Source organism: Myotis yumanensis, unplaced genomic scaffold (genome assembly GCF_028538775.1).
Source record: "Myotis yumanensis isolate MYYU_CA2020_CCGP unplaced genomic scaffold, mMyoYum1.0.hap1 SCAF_22, whole genome shotgun sequence".
NCBI classification, from domain to species: Eukaryota; Metazoa; Chordata; class Mammalia; order Chiroptera; family Vespertilionidae; genus Myotis; species Myotis yumanensis.
In genome coordinates this window covers 8,268,216-8,293,700 of record NW_027223773.1, presented here as the reverse complement: position 1 = coordinate 8,293,700, position 25,485 = coordinate 8,268,216, and the positions used below count along the sequence as shown (strand labels likewise).

Here is a 25,485-nt window from a genome sequence, read left to right as displayed (position 1 = left end):
CTGTATCTTAATATCCTTCTTTTTGACAAAGAAATATTTCCCATTGAAGATTTTTTTAAAATGTGTGTCTGGTAGCTAATGTTCTGAGAGCCAAGTGGACACAGAGAGCAGAGGGTATTTGCAGTCTGCCCACACTGGATTACTTTTTTTAGTTTGACACTGGCACCATCAACTGTGCCAGTTCCCCCTTAAGATCCTGTGTTCTGTGCTCTCTAGACAATAAACTGGGGAAGAACAGTCTGGCATAGTGAGCTAGGGAACTGACCATCTGCCCATTTCTCAAAAAAATACTTTCAACCAATTTTTAAAATGTATCCACTCCCCTTTACTCCCACATCTCAAGATACCTGACTGAGGCCAAATTGTGAACCTTTGGGGATTATGTAGTATAAATCTGGGTTTGTCTTCAGGTTTTCCTACTACTGGCTTTGACTTCTATTCCTTGGGTATCTAAGTCATTTACTATTCATCTATTTGCTTTCTAGCTTCCAACATTGTTTCTTCTCTGTTGTTCTCCCTATTCTTGAGAGTATATCCATCTATCTATCTATCTATCTATCTATCTATATCTATATCTATATCTATATCTAACTATATCTATATTTATCTATAGCTATCTATATATCTATAGCTATCTATAGTGATCCTAGATCAAATATATCTATATACCTATATCTATATCTACATCTATACTTACACCTATATCCATATCCATATCCATATCTATCTATTTATCTATTAGACTATAGAGATAGATAGGTAGGTAGGTAGATAGATAGATAGATAGATAGATAGATAGATAGATGGATTTGGTCTAGGATCAATTGTGTACATGATCTGGGATGTTTGCAGAAAAAGTGACAGTTGCGAATGACTTTGCAGAGTAAGTCCCATTTTTTTTTTCAGGTCGTGAAAGCACTAAGGAAGAACAACACAAACAACAAAAGAGATGCGAGCACTTTCATGGAGAATTCTGGAAACAGGGAATGTGGCTAGGGATGTGTGGGGTCGGCTGAGGTAGTAGGTAGCAAAACCGGGAACAAGGACTATGAGTACATTGTGATTGGACAGAGATGGGGAGAGAAGAGCGGAATCAAAGAGGATTCTATAGTTTTCAGATTGGAAACTGACGTGGGTGTCCAGCATTTAATGAAACCTATGGGGGCATTTTTGACCCATTATAAGCCATCTATCTCTCGCAATGGACTAGGTTTCCTTGATGCACTAGCCTCTATGTAGCGGTTCAGCCCTTACGTAGAGGTGATAGGAAAGGTTCCAGATTGCTTGGCTGAAAAATGCCAACAAGTTTCCTGCATAAGTCCCTCTTTTTTTTAAAAAAAATATTTTATTCATTTTTTACAGAGAGGAAGGGAGAGGGATAGAGAGTTAGGAACATCGATAAGTGAGAAACACCAATCAGCTGCCTCCTGTATACCCCCTACTGGGGATGTGCCCGCAAGCAAGGTACATGCCCTTGACCGGAATCAAACCTGGAACCCTTCAGTCCGCAGGCCAACACTCTATCCACTGGGCCAAACTGGTTAGGGCCATAAGTCCCTCTTTTAAGCTACTGGATCTCAGGGAAGGTTTGAGAAGCACAGGAAGGAGGGGGAGGAGGAAGGAAAGAGAAATCAAAAGGCAGGGAAAGAAGAGACAAAGAAAAATCACTCGCAGTGATGACATCATCGCTGCGTCGTAAAGCTGAGCTTTCAATCTGCAGGAGTCATTTCTGCTCTATCTCAACGGGGAGAAATAGGCTGGGCTCTCGGGGTCGTCGGCTAACATGTCTACCAGATGGATCCTGGGTTTGGAGGCTGGAGGGGAGCATTCCACCTCGGGGTTTAAGATGCAACAACGCATTATTAAACCTGTTTGTGACACAGTGTGCAAGATGACATCATGTCCCCAGGTGTGTGTGACCTCACCAAGAATGTGCGCCCTGCTGTGCAGGAAAAATGGAACTCCAGGCTACAGTGAGCTAATGCCTTATAAACAGCCACCCTTCCCCCACTCCTCTTCTTCTCTCAGATCCAAAATGTTCTTTTTTTTTTAAAATATATTTTATTGATTTTTTTACAGAGAGGAAGGGAGAGGGATAGAGAGTTAGAAACATCGATGAGGGAGAAACGTCGATCAGCTGCCTCCTGCACACCCCCCACTGGGGATGTGCCCGCAACCCAGGTACATGCCCTTGACCGGAATCGAACCCGGGATCCTTCAGTTCGCAGGCCGATGCTCTATCCACTGAGCCAAACCGGTTTCGGCCAAAATATTCTTTAAAGGGGAAAGAGAAAACATCTTTTAGGCAATCCTGCTTCAAAGGATGTCATATAAATGTTGAGCCATCAGCATCTGAAATGAATGAAAATTGGACCTCGCCTCCGGTTTTATCAGGAAATAAAAGCCACTGAATATTGAGAACAGTAGGACATCAATGCAGGGAATTGGTTATGCTGGTGATAGAAAAAGCTAAGTCTAATGAGACAGCGAGGCAAGCCAGAAATCAGCCAAGGCACGGAGAGGCTGTCAGCTCTGAGCTGGATGCAGGGAGTGTGGGGAGTCTACTAGGAGGGAAGGAGAGACGCTGTTGCTATGAAAGATGCCATCAGAGGCACAGAGAGAGGTGCCCTGGCCTAGTTTTCCCTTAAGTACACCCTCCAATCTCCTGCAAGCGTTTCTTTCCCAAGGTCTGAGCCCAGTCGGAAGCCAGTTGACTTTGGAGCCTGAGAAACCCAGTCCGTAGGGGGTCGGATTTTCTGCAAAGTAGAGCAGGTGAGGATGAGAAATAGCGCTAAGGACAAACAGGTCCAGAGCCAGCACATCTGGAAAGACAAATGCTGCCTTAAAGGGAAGATCACTATTCTCTGCAAGACCGCCACTGATGTGTGCCCAGTGAGGAATGATGATCCATCAGACCCAAGATGAGAAGTGGAAGAATTAGGAGCTAATTTGAGCTGAACGTTGTAGAACAGCAGTTCTCAACCTGTGGGTCGCGACCCCTTTGGGGGGGGTCGAACGACCCTTTCACAGGGGTCGCCTAAGACCGTCGGAAAACACATATAATTACATATTGTTTTTGTAATCCATCACTATGCTTTAATGATGTTCAATTTGTAACAATGAAAATACATCCTGCATGTCAGATATTTACATTACGATTCGTAACAGTAGCAAAATTACAGTTATGAAGTGGCAACGAAAATAATTTTATGGTTGGGGGTCACCGCAACATGAGGAACTGTATTAAAGGGTTGTGGCATTAAGAAGGTTGAGAACCACTGTTGTAGAAGAAACCAGTTCTACCACTTTCAAAGCAATGAGCCTACCCAGTACCAGCCATGACCTTTACCCACTGCATAAAATTAAGCAGGGACAGCAGCAATAGAAAACCTTATTTTGGTAGGAAAAATTTAAATTTGTGTTTTGTAGGCACTGTTCTTGTGGATGTTGATCCTCTAAATAACCCTGATCTCCAATCCAGAGGCATTTATTTATAATTCAATAAACTCAGTGCTGGGTAATCATATTGTTTTCACAGGTCAGTCCTATTCCCAAGCCCTCCTACTGCAAGACTGAAGTAATTTCTTTACAAGTGATATTTGACAGTTGACCGTTGAGGCAATGTTCTATTATTAACCAATGTGTAATCAGTTCATTAAAAAAATACCTCAACTGAATAGCATGCAACTTAATACAATCCACCAAAATGGAGAAATCCATGCTTTCTCACAACGGGGAGCAAAATTACAGTGCAGGGAAGCTGGAAGCCAGAAGATGCCAGCTGGCAGGGCAGCGAGTGTTTCAGATTACCGCGTGTTTATGACCTCTGTGTTCTAGAAAAAAATTAATTAGATTATGCTATTTGAGAATCTCGGAGTGCCCTGGCGCTGTGCCAGCTTGATCAGAACCACCCATCTGACGTTTAATTAAACTGTTTTAAGTTTCACCTGTTTTTCTGTTGGTTTTTTTTTTTTGAGCTTTGAAAAAAGGCAATAAATGTAGGAACTAATAAATAATGGTGGAATGCTGAGATCCTTTCGGATGGCAATATTCAGTGTAAAATTATGGGCTGTTCCAGGGCTTACTGTACATGGACATGAGATGAAACAGTACCCTTTCTTCAAGAGTATGCCATGTGGGCCCTAGCTGGTTTGGCTCAGTGGATAGAGCGTCCACAAAGGGTCCTGGGTTTGATTCGGGTCAAGGGCACATGCCCGGGTTGAGGCTTGATCCCCAGTAGGGGGTGTGCAGGAGACAGCAGGAGACAGCTGATTTATGATTCTCTCTCATCATTGATGTTTCTATCTCTCTCTCCCTCTCCCTTCCTCTCTGAAATCAATAAAAATCTATTTTTTTTTTAAAAAGAATATACCCTGTGGGAACTCTGGTTGTAGGAAAGTATCAAGCTCTTTTGGAAAATTCAGATCATTCTCCAATAGGGTGTCTATAGCTCAGGGTGGGAAGCAACTGAAAATGTTTCAATCACAAGTCAATGTCCTTTGAAATGGTATCTATGTGGAGAAAAATACCTGGCAGAAAATTAAAATTCAGCACAATCGTTTTACCTAAATAACACCCACTCCTATATTTGGCTGACTTTATCACTGAATGAAGCTCCCCCATCCATCCATCTATCCATTCAACAGATATCAACAGATTACCTAATTTGTGGGTGTACTGGGGACACACAGCAGAGAACAAAGTAGAAGCCCCTGCTTTCGTGGAACTTTACATTCTAAAGGAGATCGATTTTGAGCATAGCAGTGAATATGGAATATGTTAAATTGTTATCTACACTAATAAAAGAGAAACATGCAAATTGGTGTCACTCCACTACACCAACCAGCCAATCAGAGCAACTATGCAAATTAACCCAACAAAGACGGTGGTTAATTTGTATACGCAGGCGCAGAGCAAAGACTGAAGGCTCCAGCCAGAGTGAAGACTGAAGATTCAAGATTCAAGACTGAAGAGGCTTGGCTTCTCTGCTGCGGCCGGACCAAAGGCCTGGGTCCCGGGTGCCGGAGGAAAACCGGGTACCAGCAGCCAGGGGAAGGAAGGCCTATTGTGCGAATCTCCATGCAATGGGCTTCTAGTAAGTGCTATAAAGAAAGGAAAATCAAGTAACAGGAAATAAAGCCTTGGTCCTGAATAAAGAGTGTGATTGGCTTCTATGAGGAACAGAAAGGCCTAGTGCGGCTGGAGCACAGAAGTGAGAGGGTGACATGGCCCAAAAAAGCAGGGCTTGGATCTCGCGGGTCTGCAGGCTGACACGGAGACCCTGGCATTGACTGAGTGTGGGAGGAATCAGTCAGGGTATTAAACGGTGAAGTGACGTGATCTTATAGTTTAGCAGGACACCTCTGGCTTTTGTGTTGAGACCAGATGGAAAATTTTGTATAGTTCTGGTGTAGACATGCCGTGAGGGTCATTGCTAACCTTACACACTACCTTTGGGCATTGGTATTTGATTCAGTGAAAAAAAAAACACCATCAAGCTGGTGGTTTACTACCTCTAGGCTAATGATGAGAGGATGTATCAGTATCCCTGAGGGCAACAGAAGCAGTAGGAGATATATTAATACATAGCAATATATTAATAACATAAATTATATATAACATAATGTATTCATCATATACAAGTAATTATATGTAACATATTATGTTAAGTACATAGGGTGTCCCCCAAAAAGTGTATACACGCTTTAACAACTAATAATTCACTTAATTTTGAAAATGAACTGTATGTTAATAAATACTGACTTTATAATCATTCAAAGTGAGTATACACTTTTGGGGGGACACCCTGTATGTATATGAAGAGAGGGAGAGGGAGAGAGAGAGAGAGAGAGAGAGATTTTTAAGCAACTGGTATTTGCAATTGTGGGCTGCCTAGGCAGGTCCTAATCTGTGGAGCAGGCCAGCAAGGAGGTCAGTGCAGAAACTCTCATGCAGAAGTGATTCTCCAGACCAGCGGTTGCCAACCTTTCAGACCTCATGGACCACCAGTGGTCCACGGACCACCATTTGGTGCCCCCTGCTCCAAACCACAGGTGGACTGCCTTCTTCCAGAGGAAAACCTCAGTTCTGTCCTCAAGGCCTATCAATGACTTGGAGCAGAGCCACTCAGAACATCTGGGAATCTCCGTTACACAAAGCCAACGACTGCAGACGTTCATCACGTCACAAAATACCCTCGCACCGACGCATAGATGAGCGTTTGGTTGAGTGACTGGCTGCTATCGCATAGCTAAGTTGACACATAAGGCTGATCATCACAGAGGACACACCAATGACAAACTGATGGCTTTGTGTAAGCTACGGCAACTCTCTCCTCTACCCTCTGCTTTTCAACTGGCTCTTTTGAATGATGTGTACAGCCTCAGATTTGGATTGCCTATCTGACAGGCCGTAGACAGGTTCCAAATGACAAAATATCCTTTAGGAGGCCTGAACTTGGTCTTGTTTGTGAACCTGTTAGCACTTGGGAGCCTGGCTTCTGCATCGAGATGTTCTAGTGCCAAAGGGGTGAATTTCAGCCTCAAACAGCAGCCACCTGGACTGCGTGTCCAAACCCATGGCTATTGCCATCATCAACCCTTTAATCCAAGAAGAGTCTACCTGGTCTGCTGTGTTCAGAACTCAATACTCAAATGCCCGTTTAAGAACAAAACAGTGCTTGTGTGACCGTGTGGGTCATGGTAAATTCTAGGCATGAGGAATCACAACCATCCAGTTCATCCCAGTGACCCCAATGAACTCTGCTCAGTAAATATTTGCAGAGTGACTGGATGCCAAGGCATGCCTTGAGTTTGTGCAACGTGGTGACATTCCCACCGCTCAAACTGTGCTATTACAAACTTTATCTTGGAGAACTCACGGGAGGTGGTGAGGTGGCTCTGAACCTAGGAAACTGCTATTGGCCAAATTATGTGCTCTTGGAGAGGAACATTTCCTGCGTAATATTAAAAAAATAATAATAAAGAAAAGAAAAAGGAAGAAAAGGCCCAGCATGACTAATATGGTAAGAATGGTCTCATCTTCTCCAGCAGAAGAAAGAAGTCAGGTAGAGCTTCGCAACAATCCCTGGTCACAAACCTCAGTAGACAACCAGGTCATTAACTAACCACACGCATGTGGCTCGTGGAATGGAACATCCCAGAGCTCTGAAACCACAGGCATCTATCCTCTGGATTAAAGGAAGCCGTTCCACAGGCCCGGACAGAAAAAGGATGTGGTGAACTTTCAAACGGTGCTGATTTACAGGCAAAAAGGTGCAAGGTTACGGTACACACAAATCTGAACGGATTAGGGTTCTCCTGGCCACGCCCTTCCAGCAACCCTGGCTGCTGCGGTTTCTAGGAAGACACCAGGAAGTGTCACCTTTGCCATGGCCATGCCAGGACTTGTCCCCGTGATCCTTCAGGAATGGCCGTGAGACCCCTGCGTTTGGTTACCAGCCAAGCCAGGGCGGGGTGTTTTCTTCCTGTTTAGTTAAAAGGAGAAACAGGGAAAGGCTTACCTGTTTGCTTTCACTCGCTATCTGAAAGGTCAAGAGGTAGAGGACATTTCTCTCCGCAAATAAGCCGTGGAATGTATTTGCGAGCTGACGTTTCATGGGCAGTCGCTGTTTCTGAGCCACGGGTTCCACTGCTCAGGAAGGTGAAATGGGGAGTTCTTTCCTGAAAGGAAAAAAACAAAAAGGGCAGCTTTATATTTATAATCTGACATCTGCGGAATGCAGGGTCATCTTTCAGACCTGACTGTGGGCTAGGAACACCCTGGGACGGGGGGGGGGGGGGGGGGGGGGGGGGGGGCGGGGGGGGAAGCGCCCCCCTCCGGCACAGGAAGAGTTCAAGTTTCCCCTTCAGGGGAAATAATAAAATGAATCCACGCTCCCTTCAAGGACACGATGACACTCTAAACCAGTGGTTCTCAACCTTCCTAATGCTGCCACCCTTTAAAACAGTTCCTCATGTTGTGGTGACCCCCAATTTCATTGTTACAAATGGAACATCATGAAAGCATAGTGATGCATCACAAAAACAATATGTAATTATATATGTGTTTTCCGATGGTCTTAGGCGACCCCTGTGAAAGGGTCGTTCGACCCCCAAAGGGGTCACGACCCACAGGTTGAGAACCGCTGCTCTAAACCAACCTGTCCTTCGTGAAAGGCCCCTTTCATGCAATTATGCTTTTACTTTAGGATGATGCAAAACTGGGTGACTATTGAATGTGTAGGGCTGCCCACAAGGTCCCTGCCCACCCCACCCCCGACCCCCCAAGGAATAAGGCTCCTGTCCATGGAACTTTGCAGAAAATCCTCAGAGAAACCCCTTTCATGCTGACCCACGGGTGGAGGTGAGTTTCTGGAGGAAATGACTGTTGAATTGGGGCCTTGAGAGGCGAAAGATCTGAATAGAGAAGGACAAACTCTGTGCATCTGTTGCTTGCCTGATTTCATCTTCTAAGATTCTAGGGTTTTCCAGTTACTGAAGGAAATGAGCTTGCAACCCCATGCTTCCTACTGGGGATTCTGGTACCCTGCTCAGAACACTGGAGAAGTATTTGAGGGTTTATCTTTCTCGTGGTTGCTTTCCTATCATTTCTTGCTTCCACTGAATTCGCCATCTCTTCTCTATGTCTCATCATCTCCAGCTATTTCTCTCTCTCTCTCTCTCTCTCCCTCCCCCCGCCCCACAGGCCTCCTATCTTTAGTTTCTCAAAACACCACCATTGCCCTGGCCAGTTTTGCTCAGTGGATAGAGCGTCGGCCTGCGGATTCAAGGGTCCCAGGTTCAATTCCCATCAAGGGCATGTACCTTGGTTGCGGGCACATCCCCAGTAGGAGATGTGCAGGAGGCGGCTGATCAATGTTTCTCTCTCATTGATGTTTCTAACTTTCTATCCCTCTCCCTTCCTCTCTGTAAAAAAAAAAAAAATCAATAAAATGTATTTTTAAAAAAACACCACCATTATAAGGCTATTTGATGTCTGGATTTTATGGTGATCATGGAGAGTTGCAGCACAGCACACAATTGGCAATATCTCAAAAATTCTATCAGATATCCCTTACCCAATCCCCCAGGTCCTATGAGATGCAGGAAGTATCTTACCATCCATCCTAGTAACCTGGGACCACAGCTAGAGCAAGGCCGGGTTATGATAAAAAGATCCCCTGATAGCAGGTGTGGTTCTTTCTGTAGCTGTGACAGAGGCATGACTTTGCAGAATCTTAGCGAGAAGCCTGCGGGACAGCAGCTCTGTGGGATCTTGGCCGAACCTCTCCCAGAGCTAAGGTCAGCACTGGGGAACGATGTGGTAATCACCGTCAGGGCACTTGGGCTCCACGGCAGAGCTGGCATCCAGCAGTGCTCTTCCTGCAAACTGTGTTTGCACGGAAGTGATGGGGAGCTTTTCCTGTGTGTGGCCAATGTGATGGGGTTCAAACATGATGAAGCCGACACATGTAAACAGCAAATTCCCAAGTGGATGATGAGGTAACCTTCTGTTAGGGTTAGGCTGGATTGTAGCTGGTTGTGTTGCCTCATCTTGGAATCTGGTCCAAAGCGTGGATTGCTTTTATAAATCCCGTAGTCATCCCCAGGAATAGCATGAGCCACCAAAGAGAAGCCTTCCTAAGTTTCTAGAGTTTTGAACACACATTTCCCAGCACCACCTGGGAAAACCACCAACGCCGATGGGCTCCTGGGGGCCTTGGGAAAATGCCGCACGTCTAGAGCGGACAGCCGTGGGGTCCTTCTCAGACACATGGACAGCACAGGTCTGGGCTGAGTGAGCTCTCTCACATCCCAACAGAGAAGAAAACCAAAAGGCAGCTCAACATAAAGGAAAAATAATACCACACGCCGTTGAAATCGCATCCAACTGGGGCCAGGGCCCAGTTTGTAATCCTTCCCCCTTCCTGGTACCCCGCCAGCTGCCGTCGACACCCCCACAGGATGGATTCTTTTTCCAGCGCAACAAATCCTCGATTCACAGGGAACAGAAGTACGGCTCCTGTGGTATTTCCCCAGGATCCTCAAAAGGTTTGAATATAAGTGGAAACCCAAGAGGTATTATTTGCAGAAGTGAACATATTTTCACCCTAGTTTCAGGAGCGTGACCCTGATCAGTCCCCTCCGTGTGGCGTGTCCCTGCTCTGCACCATGTTCCCGGGAACTTCAAAGGGGGCCTGGGAGGAGCCCAGAAGATGGGCCCCTCTGCTCTGTTCCAACCACTGTGTTTCTGACAACAGTCAAGTGCAAAAGCAAATGTTTCATCTACGTAAGGACCTAAAAGAATGAAGCTTTTTTTTCTTATTTGTTTTTAAAGATCATCTACAAGAACCAAAAATGCTACAGGAAGCCACGACAGTAATGGTTATCATGATATTAATGTGCAACATCTGGGTTTCTAGGGACTATGCCAGCAGGCACACAAGTGTTGCTAGGGCCGGAGGCCCAATTAAATCTCAACTCTGGGTTAATGAAAAACAACAACAACAACACTGAACATAGTTCTTTAAGTTTGAATCGGAGCCTGTTTTGTACAACTGTTGGGGATTGAACCAAAGCTAGCTACCTATTGCATGTTAAGAAGTGAGATGTTTTCCAATTGGATAAAATTATACAATAGACTCAATGTTCAATATGACAAAGACTCCGAATGAAATACTTTGTTGCCCACATATCTGGGGAATTCTATCTCGAGATTTTCTCCCCTGACCCTGACCTTGTAGCTCCCATGCCTCCTACCTTGCCCAGTGCGACCATTTGCCTGGCCTGTTCTCAAGGGAATAACAGAAGAATCGGGGAGCTGAAGAATGGAGCGCTCTGCCCTCTGCTGATTGCCTGGTGGCAGGTGAGTTGGCCTCCTCCACTCTATTACTTCATGGAGATAATAACATTTTCTGTCTACAGGCAGGGGATTAGATAAGATGAATGATGGAGTTCCACTTTATGTATTCTTTATCCACTTTACCTTAAAATAGTGTCATGAATCAGCCAAACTGCTATGCTGTGAACACAGAACGTATATTCATGCACAAAAGGAATTAAACCACTGTTATACCCTGTGTATAATTTTGCCTACACCCATTTATTTTCATGTGAGCAACTTGATAGGTTTTTAGTTTATGGTTGTTGGTAAAATTAACTTCCTTGTAGCAGAGAACCCAGGTTTCTTTGGTCCTTCTGGCTGTTGTCTAGCAGCTTCTAGAAGCTTCTCTCAGGTCCCTGACACATGGCCCCCTCCATAGGCCCTTCTAATTGCTCTGATTTCAGAAAAGTCCCAATCCCCTTTTAAGGCTCAGGTGATTCCATCAGGCCCACCCAGATAATCTTTTGATTACTGTAACTGATCGGGACTTTGATTATATCTGCAAAGTCCCTTTTGCCAATAATACAATCATGGGAGTCATATCTCATTTTAGTCACAAGTTCTACCCACACTTAATGGGAGGAGATTATACAAAGAGCAAAGGTCACTGGGGTCATCCTCAAATCCTGCCACACCCTCCTCTCCTTCTCTGCTGGGTAAACCACTATTCACCACCCAGGAGCTCATTTAGATGCACCTTCTGGATTAAGCAATCCTGACATCCTCAGGCTGAGCTGCTGGCCCGGTGCTCACTGAGGGTCCCTGCTTATCCCAATACTATCATATATACTTATCACATCATGTTATACCTCTCTGTGTATGTATCTGTCTGAATTAAGAGGTAAGGAATTGGGAATACTGTGGAATTCTCAGTATTCTGCAGACTCCATGTTTGTGGAAACTGTGTTCTGGGTGTAAGAGTGAGGGCATAATGCCAAGTGAAGCATGAGTCCCTTTGACCTTGTACATCCCTGACTCAGGCCCTTCATGACAATGGTACGGACACAGGATTCAAATGTCAACCTTGAACTGCTCTTCACGTTCATCCTGTGTTCACGTTGGCTCATGAAGAACTAGATCCTGGATCATATGAGAAAACATTCTCAGCAAAATGAGTAGGAAGATGCTAAAGAAGAGGTATCATTTTCTTCTTACTAAAAAATTTAACCGTTATTTTGTGTCTGCTGTGCAAATGAATGTCATAGAAGAATGAAGCAAGAGCCCCATTGGCATCCATAAAAGAACTTTAGAATGGAAGTTAGTTACCCATTGCTTTTTCCCCCGGGATCTCTCATAAAGGAATTCACAATGAACATGCTTGGTTCTTCCTCCCCAGAGCCAGCCAGTTCAGGTCTCATCCACCCTTTCTAGGACCAGGGAACCGCGTTTTGTGCACCCTCCCCTCCAGGTGTGCAGAGTGGAGATGGAAACCACGCGAGATGACTGGCTGGTACTTAGACGCCCACGTGCACTCCGTATTTGGAGGGAGCAATGGCATGTGCCTACTCAGCAATGTGACATATTTCCCGCTCTCTCCATTTTCTGGAAGGGAAACTGGAATTGGAGTAATTTTATACTATAGGCTGAACCTCAGGATGCCTCGTTTGGAAAAGAATGAGCCAGGGAAGGTCTCCAGAACCGCAGCACTTTGCTGGGACTCTGGGAAGAGAAGCTGGGATTTACCTCCCAGTCTTCTTTCATGCAGGACAGCACAACTCAGCAACCGCTCTGAGACCAGAACCTCCCAGATAACAGCCAGGAGGAAGAAAAACAAAAGGCCTCCTTCCCTCTACACATGTTTGCAGAAAACCGGGTTCTAATCTCCCTGCCAGTGGAATGCTGGAAACAAAGGCACCAGTTAGGATAATATTTAACCAAGCGTTTTGACCTGGCATCCAGCTTCCATTAATGGAATTAGGAAAGATCTGCCAGTGTTCCGGGGAAGATGATTCCCACAGTTCCCCCCCAAAAGGCTCTCAAATATGCAGAATAAAAAAAGAAAGAGAGAGAGAGATGAATCAGGCAGAATACCTCGTGGACCATTTTTCTAAGCTGGGATAAATTACCTTAGCGTCTGTTCCCTGATCAATACCTTCCCCAAGAACGTATGGCTGCGTCCATTGCCCTAATCAGCGGAGACAGTTTAAAAATTGATCTGGAAAGTCGGCACTTGACCTGGTGACCCTGCTTTTTGTCGACACGTTGGATCACATCTGGTCTTGAACTGTAAAATCGTTGGCCTATTCCGGGGCTTACAGCTCCGACAGCTGCATGCGTTTTGTTCTCAGGGTCGCTCCTCTCCCCGAAACTCAGGCAACCAGGACAACACAGCTTCCACACAGCAAACCTTAACCACAAGGACAACACAGCAAACCGTAACCACAAGGAATTCTAGCAAGTTTCCACCAAAATGCCTTCTGGCCCAAGATAGTCAAAAGGAAGAAACACAGGAGAGAGTATTGTCAAGGGTATATCCTTGGGTGTGGGGAGACCTCCATTTGAATTGTTACTCTGTCTTTGACCCTTGGATAACCAAAAAAGGCCTAAGATATTTATCTTCTGTCCTGGGGGTTGGGGGTTGTAAGGATTGAAATAAAGTGCCACCATCTTGAAAACACTTAAAAAAAATAATTATCCAAAACAATAAGAAACTACATAGAAGAAAATAGATAGCAAAATTATGGACCTTGGTCACAGAGAACATTTTATGAACTTGACGCCAAAGACAAGGGAAGTAAAGGCAAAAATAAAAAATGAGTGGGACTAAAAAGCTTCTGCACAGCAAAAGAAACTGACAACAGAACAAAGAGGTAGCTAACCAGATGGGAGATGATGTCTGCAAACAGTAGCTTGGACAAAGGTTTAATTTCCAAAATACATGAAGAACTCATCAAACTTAGGCTAGAAGGTCTGTATGAATTCCTCATGATGGCCTCTAACTTTGTCTTCTGAGCTCAGTCAAAGTCTCCAGCTTCCTGGGGTGTTTCTGTCCCCCTCTATCTGGTTCCTAGTTTGGACTGATCCTTGAGCCAAAGATCAAGGCCATTTGCAGAGATCTTGGCAATAGGAGCTCAGCTGTCTACGAGCAGAAACAGTGGGTTAATGTGAACACATTCAGTGAGCTGGTTCAGGAAAGTCCATTTTCTGAATCCTACATCAAGTCATCTGACGGCCTTGATAGGCCTTTAAATACTCTGGCCCTCTCAAGGATACATTTCCCCAAAGAGCAAAACATCTTTCTCTTGGAGTCCATTGATTAGAAATTCAGAAAAGAGAGTGACAGAATTAACTTTATTTAATATATATATTTTTATTGATTTCAGAGAGGAAGGGAGAGGGAGAGAAAGATAGAAACATCATCAATGATGAGAGAGAATGATTAGCTGCCTCCTGCATGCTCCCTACTGGCATGTGCCCTGACTGAGAATCAAACCGTGACCTCCTGGTTCATAGGTCGACACTCAACCATTGAGCCACATCAGCTGGGCCAGAGTTTACTTTTGTATTATCTAAGGAAAAATATTTGGCTAAAAAGAGTCACAAAGTGAAAAGACCATCAGACTTAACCATCAGAAGACAGAGTTCTGGTACACGTTCTACCAACTGCTAGTGGGACAGGGCACTTGGATGAGATATCACATTTTCCTGAATTTATTGTCTTCCTCCTCTCGAATTTCTGAACTGAAACCCATATTATTCCTTTGCCTCCAGGATTTTTGCCAGACAGAAAGCAGGAGCTCCATGAACTCAAAGGCTCCCCCCATCTTTTGTAAAAGCTCAAATGGATTGAAAAGAGGTTGGCCACAAATTCTAGAATGCCTATGTTTTACCTTAATTGTCCTGCCTATCTTATTACCTAGCACTTCCCAATAAATCTGTTGCTTTGTTCCGTTTCTTTTAGATAAAGAAGTTAGATTTCTGCCAACAGGATGAATCACTACGTTCATAGGTCTTTCTCACATTTACCAATGAACAGTAGTCAATGTATTTCCTCTCTGTCCTGGAGCCACAGCAGTGAATTCAACAGCAGGTGCTCAATACATTAGGGAACTGAAGTGGTAATAAAGTCACTAAAATTCCTTAAATAAAACAGGCATTTGAATCAAATCAAATGTTGGCTTTGTCATTGGCATTTGGTCAGCTTTTTGAAGCGTTACAGGTTAAGAGCTGAAGGAGGAACCCAAAATACCAACTACGACAGAGCTCTAGAAGCTTGTAGAATTTATAAACCAACAAACCAACCAACCAACCAACCAACCAACAAAACTTCCTGGAATGACCTCCCCTACAACCCTTCACGGAGATAGAGATCAATTCAGTCACCTCGATTTCCCCAGAATATAAATAAGGTCACAGATAATAGCTCCTTAAGCTAGGAACCTAAGCTTCCTCCCATTTGGTAGCAGTTTATAGAGACGTTTCCTCTTTTGAATGAGATGAGATAGGTGCTGAGAGGAACAGTGTCTGAGCAGAGTCCGGAAGAATGTGAGTAGTTGGATCGCATCCGAACAACAGATAGTTGCTTGCCTCCAACGTTTGGACTAGGAAATGAGAGGTGTGAGCACCGACTGCCAAAAGCCATCCTCCGGGGTCTGGCACAGTTTCAAGCTCCTTCAGATATCATTCATAACTATTTTAGCTCCGTGAAGGCAGGTCAGGATGGATACCGCCAGTATGCTGATTCTCAAGTCAAATGAGGGTGAAAAGTTGAAAGTGTCACCTCATTAAACTCCCATTAATTCTAAGAGCAGTAACAGCAATAATGGCAATAGTTCCTGGTCTTGGAGGAAAGAATTGGGCCATCAATGAGTTAATGCAAAAAATAACTATTTAGCCCAGCAGACGTGGCTCAGTGGTTGAGTGTTGACCCATGAACCAGGAGGTCACCCGTTGGATTCCCGGTTGAGGGAACATGCCCCAATGGAGGATTCAATCCCCAGTAGGGAGCGTGCAGGAGGAAGCCAATAGATGATTCTCATCATTGATGTTTCTATCTCTCTCTCCCTCTCCCTTCCTCTCTCTGAAATCAATAAAAAGATATTTTTAAAAATAATTTTGGACTTTATAATCCCTCCACTGTACTGCCCTGCCTATAGAACACTAATATGAAGAGGACATAGGTTCTGTACTCTATTCAGTGGCTAGATGTTTAAGTAAATGAATCTGGGTACATGTACACATGAGCTTAGCTGGTGCATGAACTTCTCTAGAAACTCTAGGAGGGCAGCACTGTGGTTTATATGCCAAGTTCAGAGCTTGGCAAATAATACGCACTCAATTAATATTTGATGACTGGCTGACTTTCTGGGGAAACACATCCTAAAGCTGAAAATAATAACAAACGCTTAACCAAATGAAATCACTAGAATCTACAGCTGGCAGACCTCCCCTCCCTCCCTTTTTGGGGAGATTAATTGCAGTACTTAACATTTGTAATGCATTTGTGACACATCAAAATGGCCACAGGGGAATATGTACTGAAAATCTAATCCATTATTATGAATAAATTGCCTTGTGGTCCCAACCATCCCCTAGGGATTCGGGGATGGGAGAGGAAGGGAAACTCACTTTCAATGTTTTTCTCAATGTCTTAATTTGGGAAGGCGGGGAGGTTTTTTCAGTGGTTCATTCTGAGGTCTGGGCAAAGGTTCAAGCCCATTCCTGAGTTATCTAAACTGATTCATCCTCCCCCGTCCAAAGCTAACAATTGCGAAGGTTTGCAGAAGGACCCTGCCCTGGGAGTACTTAGTGCTGAGAGGTTTTTAATCTTTTCCTAGTTGGTCTCCTTATCTCCTGGTGCTTCTCTGTCTCATCCCCTCTTCCAGAGGCTCCCGACGTAATCAGCATCTCCTGGAGCTGATGACAGACACAAGAAGCAGCTGAACTAAAAGGTTAATGGAAGGGGAACGGTAAGTCCAGCCTGCTGCAGAGGAAGAAGAGGCAACCAGAAGTTTAGGTGGGTTACACACAAGCAGAGCTAGCTAGCTAGGCCTTCAAAGAGCTCAGACATTGGGTCAGAGAAGGGCATTCTCACAGGCCAGCTGGGTACCCTCTTACCACCCCCCCCACCCCACCCCCCGCAAAAGAAAGTTATTGTCTCAGCAAATTAAAAAATATATAAATAATAACATTTTCAAAAAGGCTTTTGGGCCTTTCTTCTCGTCAATGTATTCTACTTATCTGTCAGCTTCTTTAGCTAGAAAATATTCCAAGACGTGATGATCATTTGTTAGTGTAATGTTTCCTGCCCAGCATCCATTCTCTCTGCAACAGGGGTACCCCTATTTGAATCTGAAGTATGATTTCTCTGCCACCGAGTGCTGACTTTGTGAGACCATCAGTCAGAATATTCAGGGCCGAGCCTATGACCCATGGTGATCCAACTGAATTCTTACTCGTGAGGTTGAAGAATGGAGTGACACAAGGATTAAAAAAAATGATCGGAGCTATCTCAACCCAGTGGTGGTGCCCAATGACAATAAACTGACGAGCAAGACAGAACCACAGGCATGGAGACAGGGAACAGACTGATAGAGATATGGCAGAGGGGACGGGTGAGGGATTGGATTAAAGAAAGTGAAAAGATGAGCCAAAAAACAGATATGCCTAACCCGTGGACACAGACAACAGTGTGTGGAAAGGCAGAAAGACTCGTCTGTCTCTTTTTTAGTTTGTTTGTGTGGTTTTTCTCTCCAGGTATGTGCCCTCATCTTTCTAGCAAATTCTCATTTGCCCCAGCGGTTCTCAACATGTGGGTCTCGAACAATGAAAATACATCCTGCATATCAGTTATATACATTATGATTCATAACAGTAGCAAAATGACAGTTATGAAGTAGCAACGAAAATAATTTTATGGTTGGGGGGTCACCACAACATGAGGAACTGTATTAAAGGGTCGCGGCATTAGGAAGGTTGAGAACCACTGTTAGACCGACTTGGTCCCTGTTGCTTGCCACCAAAGACTTCTAATAGATCGACAGCATCCAGCTTAATATTGTTATGTGATAGTCCTGCAAAAAAAAATACATGATGACTGGTAACATGGGTGTATGACAACAGGATGGAGCAGACCGAGGATGACCAAAGGAGAAAATTCATGGCGGTTCAGCTCTGTTTACTTGTAGTCTTATGCCATTCCAAAACTTTCAAAACAGTGTGATTACTACAGTTAAAATTCCCCGACTCTACACATTTCACTTGTGATTCTAGTTGATAAAATGGGTTCCAAATAGATTAGCATTAAGTGTAATTCCAGTACTAAGGCTGGGCTCTTTCCAGGAGGAACAATTTGGCAACTCTTGGCGATGGACGTGGATTTTGATGCCTAGGGTTTCTAAGTACTCAGGTTTTGCCATCCCCGAGAATAAATGTTTGAGACAATTTTGGAAATCCCTGAACCCTTGGAAATTAGTATGAAAACACTGGGGGTAAATAATTATGATACTGGGAACTGCGAGAGAGATCTTTGATGTCCTAGGAAGTCTTCGGGATCAAGGTGGGATGTGGTTTGGACTTTGAATGATGAATAACATTTGATAAGAAAGAAGTGGGAATGTCTTCCAGGTAAAATGAATGGGGTGAGTGAAAGCACTTAGGAAGAAAACTGCGAGGCCTGTGGGGAGGAAGTTATATAAGGACAGTAAAGCAGAAAGAGCCACGATACAGGAGGTTTTAGAGGGAAAACTGGCAAAACTATGTTCACAATGGACTGTGGAGGACTTTGAGTTTTATAAACTAGATTCTTTTTTTTTTTAAATATATTTTATTGATTTTTTACAGATAGGAAGGGAGAGAGATAGAGAGTTAGAAACATCGATGAGAGAGAAACATCGATCAGCTGCCTCCTGCACATCTCCCACTGGGGATGTGCCCGCAACCCAGGTACATGCCCCCAACCGAATCGAACCTGGGACCCTTCAGTCCGCAGGCCAACGCTCTATCCATTGAGCCAAACCGGTTTCGGCTATAAACTAGATTCTTATAAGCCTTTTGATTAACTGATATACCATTGAGACTGTCCATGAAAATCAAAACATCTTTTTAATAAATAATAAAGACAAATAAGATTTGTTTGACAAATATAAGACATCATGATCATTATTTGACTTGGATTTCTAAGGCCTATCATGATCTTCCCACTAATTATTTGTTATTTTGATAGATAATCTGGTTTATACTTTAGAATTTTGTGACCAGAAAGTAAAGCCTATAGTTTAAAGGCACCTGCATGAGGTTAGATATACATAATTACTAATATGTTTAACTTTATCAAAAACCAATATTGTAAATGTTGATAAAACAGATTGGAGCTGGAGATTTGTATTACCAAAAGCACTAATTGTTCCACAAAGGACATTGTAGTCTTTGAAGGTTAAGCCACATTCAAATGATTATGTGTTTGGGAGGAGGATTTGGAAGGAGGCAGAGATGTGAGAAGGACACGGTGAATGTTGAAACCAATCAGAAGTGAGGAAAAACCGATCTTCACAAAGATAGAATAATCCTTGGTACATTCTGATTCAAGTTACTGATATTTGGTCAATAAAGAACACAAGGGTGTTCTAATATTCAACCACCGTAGGTCATTCAACCACAAGTCACAGGTACTGTCACTGTAGCTACATGGTTTTTAGAAGCCCACCCCATAAGCAGCACTAAATTTGGACATTTTCAGCCCAATCAAATGGAATAATAAAATAGTTCACAAAATCAGTTATCATCATCATCCAGAAACATTTACTGACCACCTACCATGGGTAAGAAACTCCATATTTATACTCAGATAAACAAGAGCCTATAATCATAAATGCCTTGTTTACACAATGGCAAACATGTTATTAAAATAAACCGACTTGGAAATAATAGGAAAGGAACCAACCCCATCACATCCAAACCAAGTGTAGGCCAACAGAGTATTCATAGGAATGCCTCTTCTAAAATGATATAGACTATGAGGTTGTGTAAAAGACAGTCCAACAGGTTTCTTGCCTATAGTGCCGTGGTTGGGCCACTGGGTTTTGTTATTTGACACTGTCTTGGCCTTGGCCGGGCTTCCATACCGCCCACCCTCTTCCCACTCCTCCCCCCACCCAGCTGGTGTTTGGGTGTGGGGCTGAAGAGAAGTATTACACAACCCCACACAGCAAGAGAGGGGCGAGCTCTGGCAACGGGGCCCCCAGAGATCCAATCCAGCTGCTGTAGAAGAAATCTCATGGTATGTCCCCACCCTGCCCCTGACGAAATCACAAGTGCTCTTGGAAAAGTGACAGGACCCGCTTGCTGATTTGTGCACATGTAGGGAAGGCCGGCAAGAGAGCGTGCAGCAGAAGGAGGGAGAGAACCGGGGGGCTCTTAGGACCGGCCCCACCACTACGCAGGGTTCCGTGACCCTGGGCAGGGTGTGAAACCCCTCCCGCTCTTCCTCAACTCCAAAATGGACACACACATCATTGCTCTCCCTGCTAGAGGTCATTGTGGGAACACTCCAGGACTATGAAGGGGGTAAGAAAATGTGAAACATGGTCAGGAAAGAAAAAAATGAGAATCAATAAACGTTATGAATATTTCACAGAGATGCATTTTAAAGTCCAGAAACTTTTCTAAATCAAATTTAGAAACAGGATGAATGTGATATTAGAAAGGTGCCCATATGAAATGACAAACTCTCCTTACGATGACCGAGACAGCTGAGTAAGTCAACATTCAAGGTGTGTGTGTGTGTGTGTGTGTGCGCGTGTGTGTGTGTTTTGGGCAGATTTCAGGTCAAACATGCCTGTGTCTCTCATTTCATCAATAGCTGACACATGAGATGAGCTAGGCAGCCAATACTATCTCTACCTTATCATACCGAGGTCCCAGGAGTCTTGCTGACACGGCACCGCCAAGTAATACCAGCTTCAGAATGAAAGCATTAAAGGTGCTACTGGGAAAGCTAAGTCATGGACAGACTTTCATTCTGAGGAACATTCTTGAAAAAGTCTCCCTGGCGGATCACTCCGGGGTGTGGTTCTGTAAGCAAGCCAGAGCAAAGAGACACTGTCCTACACTATCACAATACCTTTATCTCATCTCAGAAGACTACCACTTCCTTAATATCATCAAATATCCACTCCCTATTCAAAATTTCCAAATTGTCCACAAAACATTGTTTTGAGCCTTTTTTTTGGGGGGAGGGGGGTACAATCCAATCAAGCTTCACATATTGGATTTGGACAGTCCACCTACCATCCCTCTTCCCCATCCCCCGCCCCCTTTCACTTTGACTTTTGAAGAGACGAGGAAGGAGAGAGCAAGACTTCTTAGATGTTGTAGGGACATTTGGCCAAAAGGCACCAACAGGGAAGTGTCACTGTACCCAGTGGGAAGAAAGTTTACTCGGTAGCTGGGACGGAAGAGAGGGACGCACTCGAGAAGAACTGAAGTGACTTGTGATCATTTTTACTCCTTCCACCGGGCTCAGCCCTCGCTTCTCCTTTGTGCTATTGAAGTCACGTTGACTCATGAAAACAACAGCCAGCAGTTCCAGAAGAATGAAATAGCTACAGATTTATTCTTCCTCCTTTTTGTGGACTGCTTTCACCATCGGGCATAAAAGGCATTTATTTCAATGCGGCCCATAGCCCTGTGAGTAATTTCCCAGGCCAAGACAAAGTCATTGAAAGCTCCAAGATGCCTTCGAAGATAATCAGGGCTTTCCTTGCCCTCTGCCCGCCCCCTTGCCCAGCGCCTCCTCCCCTTGAAGAATTGTCCTACAGGGCTGAGAGCTCATAAAACCTATTGAACATTCTGTCTTCCTTTGCGAGGTGCCAGGCATTGATTTTGTTCAAAACACCATAGGTGGCGCCTACTTGTTCCACGCCCTGTGCCAGTCATTGGAATGAAAAACAGTATGAGAAGAGGAGAACCCGGGAGACTGCAGTGGAGGGAGGACGAGGAGGTGGGAGCCGGTGCTTGGACTAGAATAGTCTGCTCAGATAGTGGTTTTCAAATTTACAGTAAAAAAAAATACTATAGAGAGAGTGCCATAACATTGCTCCCTCCCTGCCTCCTTTATTTCACCCCCTCCCAAAAATGGTCCAATCCCCCTGTTGGGTCCAAGAGTCTGATCAGACTTAACTTGCATGTATGGGGGAATGAGTCAAGTTCAGGCAAAGCAGGAGGGGTTGGGGGGCTGACCCAGGAAGGACCACCCCAAAGTTTCACTGTGGCAACCCCACTCCGGATAACAAGCAGGAAATGAATGCCAGCACAAATGTTAATGTAACAGGATAGGTGGGGGGAAGCGGCCCTGGGCAAGAGAACTGAGCCCGCTTGTGGTCCTAATGCGAGAGGGAGAGGGAGAGGGAGAGGGGACCCTCGGCTTGCTCACCAGGTGCATTTTGTAAGCTTCCCTGGTTCCCACTGCATTAGTTCCTCTAATATTATTGCAAGACGCTTCAAAGAGGCTTGCCGATCTGCTGCACTCATTTAGACTTCAAACTGTTTGGATTTCATGGTTTGCCTACTAAAAAGAAATTGTGGGCTGTGTTTTTTTTTTGTCAATGGAAAATAAGAAAGCATTGCAGAAATTAGTGATCTTTAGTTTAAAGGGGTTGAATCCAAAGCCAAGTTCTGGTGACATTTTTAAGAACCTCTCTGTCACATGCTTGCACAACTCATGGTCAAGTGCAATGTACTGACTTTGTAGCATCGAGGTGACGTCACAGCTTCTATTGATGATTGTAAGAAACGTTAAGTTTCTAGGCAGCACGTGTAGAGGCACGTCCCCACTTTGTTTCACCTCAATGTAGATAAATTTTGGGGTTTTTATTTTATTTTTGTTTGGTCTTTTCCCTACAGAATGTGGTTTCTCTTGCCCAGCTGGCATGGCTCAGTGGTTGAGCATCGACCTATGAACCAGGAGATCATGGTTCACTTCCTGGTCAGGGCACTTGCCTGGGTTACAGGCTCCATCCCCAGTGTGGGGCGTGCAGGAGGCAGCCGATCAATGATTCTCTCTCATCATTGATGTTTCTCTCTCTCCCCCCATCTCCCTTCCTCTCTGAAATCAATAAAAAATATGTATATTTTTAAAAGAATGTGGTTTCTCTCTGCCTCTCCCAATCCACCAGCTGCCCCTCTCTCTCTACTCGAGGCCAAGTCAGACAATGGAGCATTTGCCTTCGTGTCCTCGAGGGGGACATGGCCCCAAACAAATGCAGAAAGACAGCAGTCCTTCTGGGAGAAGAAAACCCACAGGAGGCCAGCTGACGAGGTGATGAGAAGCAATTCTCTGAGTTTGGAAGAATACACAGTGAGCCTTCTCCTGAAGGCACCTGGAAATTCATTTTCATGCTGCACTTTAATTCAAAAGTAAGCAGAGCATGGATGTACCTATCTATCATTATTGATTTACATACTCATTTCACAGAACTTTAAACTAGGGCACCTTCCCTTGTCCATCTGTGAAACCCAGAGCTGGCTTTCTCCACTATTTGTTGGTGAACACAGAGGAAAACTTGTTGAATGTCAACCTCAGAAATGTATTATTTGGAATGTCCACCTACTGTCAAAGGAGGGTGGGGGATGTTAATGTATTCCAGGGAAAAAGACAGCAAGTTCTACTTTAAAAAAATCACCTCCTGTATCAAATTACCCAGAGTATCACTTCATTTTAATAGTATGGAGAACAGGATGCAAACTTATAATAATGTAGTATATTAACTCAACTCTCTGAGTGTACAGGATGATGAAATGTACACTTGGTGACAAACAGCATTCTCCTAATTGCACTGTGAACCAGAAATATGGCCACGGGATGACAGTAAGGCGGGACGGTCTTCGGATAGACTTTGGGATGGTTTGCAAACCCAGGAAGGTGTTTTCAAGCAAGGCCATGGTAATCACCGGGAAGGAAACCCTTTGACGTGGTAGCACAAATACTAAAACTGGGACAATACTGAGAAAATGTTAGATACACAATCCTCTGGGGTAACTGGAAAGTCATTATTCCTGGAAGAAGAGAAGTGAGCAAATAACACCTCAAGGTTATAGAATTCTAACACTTCAGATTGGCCAGCACTAGGGTCTAGCCTCTGATGGGCTGGACCAGCCTTGATGGACAGATGCCACTGACCTGGTGGGCCTGTAGGATGTTTCCTGTCTTCAACATCTGTGAGTGATAAGATAATGGCAAATGTCCTCAAAATAAACTTCATCTTCAGTTTCTTCAATGAAGAAAGTATTATGATTACCCCCATTCTACAGATGAGACCAAAGAGGTTAAGGAAGTTTTTTGAGGTGACACATTGAGTAAGTCTCACAGGCGGGCGCCAGAGCCTGGGCTAAGGATGCTAGTCATTCAAAGTGCCATTATTTAATTAGACTTACTCTGATCTAGATCTCCATCAATAGCGAATGGAGTTATAAGATGATACATGGAGGCAAAATACAAATTTTAAGAGTTTACTTGGGCAAAAAATCGATTCCATGGGGGTAGCACTAAACTGCAAGTGGCTAGGAACCCTCAGCCCACAGGAGCCAGGGGGAAAGACTTACATAGAGAAGCAAAGAAAGGAAATTCTTTGGTTGTCTATAGTTTAAGCTTACAGTCTGCGTGGCTTTTTGGACTGGTTGTCTTGAGTGTTTTGATTTCAGAGCCTTGACGCATTTACTGGCTTAGATTTGGGTTTGCTTATGTAGGTTGCTGGGGCTTTAGAGCTGCCTCAGTCTGCTGGCCTCCTTGTTTAATTACTTAACCTGGTACATACATTATGGCTCATCTACAGAATTGAAAACCATGTCGCCATAAGTTAATGTAGAAGATTACTATATGGGAAGATAAAAGCAAGCTTCAAAGCCATGTAACAGTATGCATCAATTAAAAAAAGAAACATAAAATTATGTAATATGTATTTAAATAAAAATATAAGTGCATAATCGATTTATAAATATTCTATTAAATCTAGAAGGACATATACCAGAACGTTAACAGTGGTTATGTGTGGACGATAAGTGAATGGGAGTTTTTTCTCTTTTTGTTTCAATGTATTTCCCATTTTTTATGACGACCATCATAAATTGTTTAATTCACAAAGATCTATAAAATAAAAACACAAGAGGGGGGTCTACAAAAATGAGGGGTTTTATGTTCTACATGGAGATCTTTTCTGTTAAGGAGGCAGGAATGTTGGAGCTTATATTACAGGATTTGCTGTAATAGAAGGAGTGACCATGAAGGAAAAAGCTCTTTGTGTGCCCATGGGAACCCTACAGAGTGAGCTGGGTGATACTCCAGCCGCCTCTGGGTTTCACAGACTCGCTGGGCCCTGGTACCACATCGAGGCATTCACTTTCCTAGACATCATATCTCAGAAGAGATGGAAACAATTGTTCTAAATTTAACTGATTGGAAAACAGGAAGAACCTTAGACAAGTCCATTGTATAAAGAACTGTAATCTATGAAAGGCACAAAAGCCCATTTTTTTATGGAATGCCCACAATGGAATTTTTTGAGGGCACGAAAAGTATCCTTGTCACTGGCCCTGTACAATCCTCTGGAAAGTTTTTCATTTTCTCAACTTTAAAAGAACAGAACCAGTGCTTTGTTTGCCTCGATA

At 44.0% G+C, this 25,485-nt stretch overlaps 1 long non-coding RNA gene across 5 annotated transcripts in view; it reads right to left on the bottom strand.

The window, feature by feature from the left end:
* Positions 1–25,485, bottom strand: part of LOC138999264 (uncharacterized) — a 258,828-nt gene that overhangs the window by 51,917 nt on the left and 181,426 nt on the right. For 4 of the 5 annotated variants that reach the window (XR_011469349.1, XR_011469348.1, XR_011469351.1 and 1 more), the window contains 2 exons: positions 7,523–7,682; positions 2,084–2,274 (listed from right to left, as the gene is read on the bottom strand). This is a non-coding gene — a long non-coding RNA (uncharacterized lncRNA). Of the gene's footprint in view, positions 1–2,083; positions 2,275–7,522; positions 7,683–25,485 lie in introns of those variants that run through there. The other variant, XR_011469352.1, reaches the window with a different exon arrangement.